Source organism: Anser cygnoides, chromosome 8 (genome assembly GCF_040182565.1).
Source record: "Anser cygnoides isolate HZ-2024a breed goose chromosome 8, Taihu_goose_T2T_genome, whole genome shotgun sequence".
In the NCBI taxonomy this organism is placed as follows: Eukaryota; Metazoa; Chordata; class Aves; order Anseriformes; family Anatidae; genus Anser; species Anser cygnoides.
The window spans coordinates 19190759-19199055 of NC_089880.1; the positions used below are offsets into that span (position 1 = coordinate 19190759).

The 8297-nt window shown below is 38.6% G+C and overlaps 1 long non-coding RNA gene across 2 annotated transcripts in view; it reads left to right on the forward strand.

The window, feature by feature from the left end:
- LOC136791401 (uncharacterized) overlaps positions 1–8035 on the forward strand; it is a 48846-nt gene extending 40811 nt beyond the window's left edge. For both annotated transcript variants that reach the window (XR_010833370.1, XR_010833371.1), the window contains one exon: positions 6956–8035. This is a non-coding gene — a long non-coding RNA (uncharacterized lncRNA). The remainder of the gene's footprint in view (positions 1–6955) is intronic.
- Positions 8036–8297: the final 262 nt, after the last annotated feature.

Below are 8297 nucleotides of genomic sequence, written 5' to 3' on the forward strand. Positions count from 1 at the left end.
TCTCTCCTGTCCTCTGAGTCTGCTTTAGATCTCATATTCCTTCTGGCATAAACCAGAGTGGGATGTATGGGGTTGTTGACCAGGATGGTCTGTGTGTGTTCATATAAAGGAGGGATGCTTTTGATCTTTGTATTTGCATGCTAAACTAGGCATATTTTAGCCCTCACGTTTTGGACTTTGATCAGTAAGCCAAACTTAGGAGAGAAGAGCTGAACAGAATTGAGAACAAAGACTGCCTAAGGTTGCAAAAATGCTACGTTTCACTCATCTGCTACTAAATATCTGACTTGGTTTTTGAGTTCTTCCTGATGGTAGTGAGAGAGATAGCTGATAAGCGTTCTGCCCATCCCAGGCAGCCCCCAGTTAATAGAAGACTGCCAATAATTGTCAAAATGTCAGAAAACCATTTAAAGATTTACAGCTTCACAGGAAAAAAAAAAAAAAAAAGATAACTGCCCTTTTTGCTCCTTTAGTAAATTGAGAAAGTCGGGGTAAAAACTCTATTAACTAGAATAAGTGTTAGTTCAGAGTCCAGGAGTCCAAATTTTCTTTGACTCTGTAAGATGACAATCTCTCACCAGATGCTTATGACTCTAAAGAATGACAGAGTTGCAGATTCCTACTTTCATCAACTGTTTTTCTGTCAGCACTGTGCAAATGCTAAACTTGATTCATCAAGTTGTTGAACTGCACTGACTAGAGTTTTGTGCGTTAAAGAAAGGATAAATCATTATTAATAGTAACATTAGGGAAATGCAGGAACCTTTAAAATGTGTGTTAGCAGAATTGTGCCATCGGAAGTTTCTAGATTCTGAGTAGATTAACTCAATGAAATCATAGATGAGTACTGTTTTTACTTCAGATAAACTGAAGGAAAAATTCCCATTTAATTTATTTGTTTATAGGTGGATAGTTTGGAGACCCAATGCTTTCCATTCTTCCATCATAAATATTATTTAAATTCTCTTTCCTTTAAAACTCAGGTGAAATTAATTAATCAGGGAAGATGGGGATTAACCTTCATTTTTACTATTGCATCATAATGTTAAACATGTGAAATGGAAGGCATAGAACTTTCAGGACATTGTAATGCAGTAAAAGATTGCAAATACTTCCATGCAATACAATAATTTCATGGTTTGCTTTGTGACATATTCTTTAAAAACATATTTCAAACCTTTGTGATATGCATTTAAAGACTGGTGAAATATTTGTGTAGAATAATATGTTTCTTAATTTTAGTTACAAGATTTTGTCATTTTTGACATTAATCACAATGACAGACTTTTCTCTTTAGGCCAAGGGCAAAAGTTTCTGGTTGTTGATTTAGCCAGAAAGTACTCTAAAGTTTACAGTGGCATGTCATTAATATTTATGCTGCACAGGTAATAGAGTAAATATTAGACCCATGAATTATTGAAAGTGAAAGAAAAGTGATGAAATACTGTTTGTTAGTTTGGTTGTTTTGTAGTTTTGCATGTTTGTGAGAAATGAGGGACGCCTGAAAGAGAGAATCACTTTGATTACTGCTTATGATTTCTACATTAATGGGAATTTTCATTGTCAGATCATACGAATATTAAAAATAACTCTAAATGCAATTCTTATGGTGAACTGTAGTATAAGATTGAAAGCAGTTTAATACAGGTAATTTAGAGAGGCTACAGGAGTACCCTTTACAAATGACTATACCCTCAAGAAAGTGTTGTTTCCAGAGTACCGTCGGTCTTTACTATGATTTCCTGCATGACACAGGGCAAGTGCTTTAGCCCAACTTTTCCCTTCTGTTAGAGGATGAACACAGACATGTTTGCATCAGGCTTTCTGGATTATTATCCCACAGCTGCTGTTCAAGGGGCTGGTCAATGGACTTAAGACTTTGATGGTTTTTTATAAATTTCCCTCTTAACTTTGGGTGTGGATTGTAAGAAAATTACGTACATGTAAACTGGGGGAGTAGTGCCAGTGGTATTCGTGTCTGCCAGAGCGTGAAACAGGGAAACAGGTAAGGATTTTCTTTTTGGAGATTCTATGGTGAGTTTGTAGCAGTTTGCAGCTATTCCTGTATTTAGCAGAGGGAACAAGGAAGGTCAGCAAGGTCAACATATTAAGCAGAAAGTGTATGAGATAAAGGTTTGCACCAACTATTGGACTTCTGACTTGAATATACACCAACAAAGTAATAGTTGTTATTAATAGTGGTGAGGGATTGTAGAGCAGCCTGACCATGATGTTGGAGAGGATCTTGCAATCCTTGGTCACTCAAGGACAGGCAAATCATCCAGCTGATGGTACTGTAGTCTGAGTTGGCTGACAGTGAATTGATTTCCCAGATCACGTTCTTGTTTGTAAAATACTTTCTCTGCCTTACTATCATTTTTTTCATGGATGGTTTCAAAGCTTTCTGATGTTGTAGATATATTGTATCCTCTCTGCAGAATCAGCTCCCTTCCCTTGCAGTGTGTATTCACGCCACATGTGGCCGTCATCTTCTTACCCTGTTCTGTCAGTTCCTTCTCCTCCTTAGCCTGGCAGCTCCGTGGGACAGCACGAGGGCTGATGGCTGAGGGGTGCTAGCTGATAGCTCTCCTTTCCTCAGAGTGGCGTAACCCATTGCTGACAAGCCCATGCCCTGCTGCTGTCATGGAGCTGGCTTGGAGGCCTGGGCTGATGTGGCAGCAGGAGAGGGTTTCTCCTTGAGGTTGTGACTTTGTGCCCACACTAACCTGCTGCCCTAGACAGCTATCATGCTTGTGTTATAAGTTTGTGTGTGTGTTTGTTATTTCTCACTCTTTTAAGAGAGACTGTATTGCGCTTCATTATGAATACTAAGGAATAGATTAATGCAATCCACTTTGGCATACACTGACATGATTGTTAGATTGGTCAGAGAGATTACATAATGGTAAGAAGAGGTACTTCTGTAGTGATCCGTGCAAGATGTTACCTAACAATATCCAAATTTTCTGCTAAAGCCATAGCACTTGCCAACAGTTAGCACAGTGTGGTATGAAAGTGATCTGAGCCGCTTTCTGTGTCATGTGTATCTGTCTTTATCACGTTTCTTTTTTCTCCTTCTGTGGTACTTCTTAGTGAAACCTGACCGTGCAGGAGCAAGCACAATACAGGAGATTGAATCAAGCCTAATATAGCTGTCTTTTGTGCTGATGCTCAAAGCTTGTAAGCAGGAGAGATGTGAAGAGAACCTCTCTGCTCTAGTGTTGCCTTCCCATGGAATGCAAAGGAATTCTGGCCTGAGGAACTGAATCCTGCCTGGATAGGATGATCATGCTTGTGGGGTAGGCCAGGTAGATGACACAGTAACAAATCAATGCTGTGTTCATAACGAAGAACCCATGGTAATAATAATAATTAAAAAAAAAAATAAAAAAAAAATCAACTCGTTGAGGGAATCACTTAGGTTAGAGAGAGGCTGCCAAGGCAACAAGCAGTGAGGCAAAAGTTAGCAGGTGGTGCTGGAGCTGGTCAAGCAAGCTGTAATGCAGAGACAGCAAAGGTCAGGAGTAAGAAAATGCAAGAGGAATGAGGGCTGAGCAGGTATGAAGCGGGATCAAGGACCACAGTCAGGAATCAAGGTGCGAAACATGATATTGAGGCAGTGTGCAAATTCCCACAGGGTTGCTTGTACAGAGAACTGTTTGACGTCTCATGTCATTAAGCATATGTGCTGAGAATGGTCTTTGCTTTCTGTTATCTCAGTCACTATTGACCAGTGACCACAGGAGCCTCGCTCCAGCTAGGCAGCAAGTTCATTAGATACTTGTATTTTTGACACTGGCTCTAGTATGGCAGGAACTGCAGTCCCCTTGTCCCAGTGGTTTTGTATTGTCTACAGTGTCTGTAGTTCTTTATCAGACTGGTACTGAAGCTGTTTACCAGAAATTTACATTCTGACAAACCAAGCTGCCTGGGCCTGGAAAAACTACAGGCATATTCCTTGTTGGCCTATTAGGCTAGTATCTGCCTCACCTTTGCTCCTCGCGTTGAGTCTCTCTGATTGCTTGAGGATGGAGAGGCTGTGATTTTGCTGACTGTGCTGCTTTGGTTCAGCTGTGAAGCAGTTACTTATAATTGGTGCCAAGGAGTAGCAATCAACTGGAAAAAAACACACAGGGAAAAGTTGAAGTTTTTTTGTAAAATGTTTCTGTGAGCTGAGGCTTGAAATGAAAATGTGGATGGAAGGAAAGAAGACATAGTGGAGTCTGGTTTTCTGTGGTTTACAGACAAAATCTGCTTCTGGAATGGTGAAGGGAAAGGAAAACACAATGATTAGCGCATATGCTGCTTGTGCCCAGCTCTCAATGGTAATTTTTATGATGTCTCAGGAGGGCGTAGGGTATGCAGAGGAAGAAAATACGCAGGTTCAGAAGACCATAAGCTCAGGTTATAGGAAGACTTCATTTGGATTAAAAAAAAAAAAAAAGAAGGACCTTGACAATGACCAAAAATAAAGATCAGTGTTTCTGATACCTGTGGGGAAAATGTAGTCTACAAATGCTAACAAAAATGGGAATTGAATTTCTCCCCATAATTATATATTCCTTGTTGGTAGAGTCATTTTCACAAAGTGGATTTCACAGTACAGTGTTTTTTTTGATCACAAACTATTCGCTAGTATGGTTTTATGCTTTTAAAATGGTGCTGAATGTTCTACCTTAAAAGTACAAAAAATAAATTTTGATGTCAGATACTTCCAAATATTCAGGAGCAAAACAGAATGCTATATATGTATTGCTAAGCTATAGTCAAAGAAAGTAATTATTTGCATTTTGCCTTTTTTTTTTTTTTTTGAAACAAGCCTTACTCTGATGCATGAATAGTGGAAGTACATGACTCAGTTTTGCAGCACAGTATTTTTGCTTAACTTTACCATGGGTCATATGTTGGTTATGGTCATTCTTAATTATTATTTTTTAATCTTTTAGCTTCATAACAGCTTATTATCCAGTTTCATCTCTTTCTTGCTACTTGAGTTCTTAAGGTCATCTAGTTCTTATTAAATTTTCATCTCTTAATTTTTTCATGTCTTACATCTTTTTGCTCTGATTGCCCTCATCAAATTCAACAATATCTTATTTTGTAATCACTAAAATCAATACTAGCATTTTCATCTCCTTGATCCTATTTTGTCTAAAAGGCTCAATTATTATCAACACTTTTAGTTCAACTTATATTTAAATTGAGTAGGTCTCTTGCAATTTGAGTTAAAACTACTTAAATAAAAATTATAGTGATGAAAATGATGTATCCAGCTCACCCACTGACTTCTACACCTTCTCTGGCTAGTGTTTGTGTGAAAAGTCTTCCCTTCCTGAGAAAGCTATTTTTATTTTTATTTATTTACTTATTTGTATATAAGGAGTTGCTTTTGCTGCTCCTGTTGTTTTATACACTTATTCATGCAGGTGCAATGGAAACCAGATTTACCTAATCTGAAGTTTCATGAAGCTCCTCTTCCCTCGATAAATAGTGTACCATTTATTTATTTTTTTTTAAGCTGTATGAGTGAATCTGGGACTCATGCATATTTGTAAACATTTTTTGGCTGTTAAATCACTTCTGCTGCATGTGTAATCATGAGAGTGAAGTGTGAATGTTATACTTGTTCAGGTAGAGTTACTAACAAAAGAGTCACTGAGGCAACGAGCATTTCTTAGCTCTCTGCCATTGTATTTGCTGTAGGCTTGGATCCCAAATGAAGCAGTGGGAAGGTGTGCTGACATACCATCTGGGCAATACTTTACATTTTGAATTTGAATGACTATTCTAGGGTTTTTTGAAGAGCCTGTTAAAGAGTTAACACCAATTCACTTCCTTATCTGTGGTTACACAAATAGGTAGTGAAACTTTGTGTGGAAACTAGTAGGGATTTCTAACAACATAATTGCTTTGTCAAGCAGACTGAGGCTGAGACCTGTCACCCCAAAGCACAGACCTCTGCTGCTGAGCCGAAGGACTGATCTGCTCGCTGGGAGCACTAACAGCTGGCTGTTCTCTTTGGGTCAGCCACAGCAGGAGACAGGAACACAATGTGTTAGTGTTTAAAAGAGTTTCTTTTTGAATTTTTACTTTTAGAAATGGGAATTATGTAAGGCAGATATAGAGAGCCTCTCTGCTTAGCTGCAGCCGGTGTCATGCTGGTCACACTGCGCCAATTAGGCTTCCAGAAGTCTACCATGAAACTTATACCAGTGACTCTGCAACAGCCACAGCATTCAGCCTGGAGAGGGGAGAGGGGGGAAGAAAAGTGAAATAATTAGCCTCTAGAAATGTGTACAGTTCCAGATAGTGCTAAAAATTACTTTTCTGATTTTAATGAAAGGTACTCTGGCTCAATAAAATTTAGAGCAAAGCCCTGCTGGTTCAAATTATTAGTGCACACCTTAGACCTGGTGAGTTTTATATAGTTTCATGTGGCTCTTTGAACATTTTGCACAGCTTTAGTTCAACTCTATTGACCTCCATGTAAGAACCCTTTTATAGACTTATATAGAGATGAAATTAACTCCTAAGGAAAAGTATTAATGGGATGGGATTTCTTATAATATTCCTTGGAGATGGGGCGGTTTTCCAAAACAGCAGAATGCTTTTGAGTGGGAGAGAAATTATAGATCTGGGGTCCTTCTGGCTTAATTTAAGAACAGCAATATTCCAATAAAATGAAACACTACCGGGTCAGAACTATAACTGCTGTGCGTCAGTTACAGTGGACTGTATTGAGAAAGGGAGTTCTGGCTGTCCAGCTGGCAGCCAGTTCGCCCCTCTGTTATGTGCCTTTTTTTTTTTCTATTGAGTTTCACTTAGTATTGCTATTGTCTCAGTATTATTTTCTGTCATTCTGTGTCACACTATTGCATCCTAAATATAGTTGCAATAATCATGTGGAACAGTTTGACCTGGCAGGTATTGATGCAGTTGACTTTTTCACTTCTAGGTCATGGAATTCAACAGGTGGGAGGAGGAAGCACAATTGCAGTTCATTTAACCCTCTCATTTTAAAGCCTGTTCAGGACTGCCTTGATGACACGTCAGAAGGGAGGCTTTCAAAGCAGTGCTGAAGTGGGAAGAGTTTATTTCATTCCTATCATTAAAGAAGATGGAAGACTTATTATCTGCAACCTTAATGGCAATAAGTTAGACAAGCACAAGATGAAGGAAAAAAATCTTCCCTAGCTTCTATTAAGAAAAAAAGTCAACATGTAGTTTTCTGCAGGCAACTGCAGAGAAATACATTAGACACCCTGTATATTTATTTCCTGCAGAAAATCTAGTCATGGATTCCAAGGGAAAATAAATCTTTTTTTTCTTTTGTTTGAACAGTAAAATTACTTTTGCTTTTTGTTCTTCTTTTTAATTACTGATTCTAAGTATGAAAGAAAGGAATATACACCATTTAGCTATCACACCTCTGATGAACAAAACAGAGATGTCACAAGAGATCTTCACAGTTTGTATCATTTTACAGGCAAAGCTCTTTCTCCTTTACCAGTTTCATTCATGGTTTCCAGAAACTGTTTCTGTAATACTTTTCTCATTGTGAAATGATTGCATGTTACAGTAAATAGTCCTGTCAATTTGTTCTGTGTAGTCTAAACATGCTGCGTGGAAAGAGGAGAGACACTGGTTTTCCTAGAGACCTTTGTCATGGAGTAGTGTAGCACGAGCGAAGTCCTGGGCGAGTAGGAATGATTTAGGAATTCGTTCATGTAATGCAGGTTTTGGATTACTGACACTTTCTGCCTGCTGTTTATAGTGCATAGGCCAGCAATCCCTTTTAAAGGCAGGGAGTATGCAAGAGAAGCTTCTGGAAAGGACCAAAACCTTCATCAAAGTAATAACATCAGTCATCTTGATCTAGTCACTAATCACCATATATATTAAGTCTCGTATTTCACGGAGCATTTCTAACCACTCATATCTTGGTAGCAGTAACTTACAAAATGTACACAGTGGATGAATATATCAAAATGACAAGATTCATTCTAGCCAGTATGTGGGAGTAGTGGATGTGACGTTTCCTTCTTGAACCAACTGGTTGGACTTGAGCCACCATAACTTCTAGTGGTTATGGTGGTGACACTACTGAATGATCCTACTTACTGCTGCATGCTTTCTCTGCACTTTGCTCATCCTCTACATCTGCTTGAACCATGACACATTGCTTGAAGAAACAAGGAAGCACATTAGAGTGGCCTGAACTGCTGTTCAGTTCTGACAAAATTGCCAAAACTGGCAGGTAAAAAGTTAGGTGTTGTCTTACTGCTGAAAATGACAAA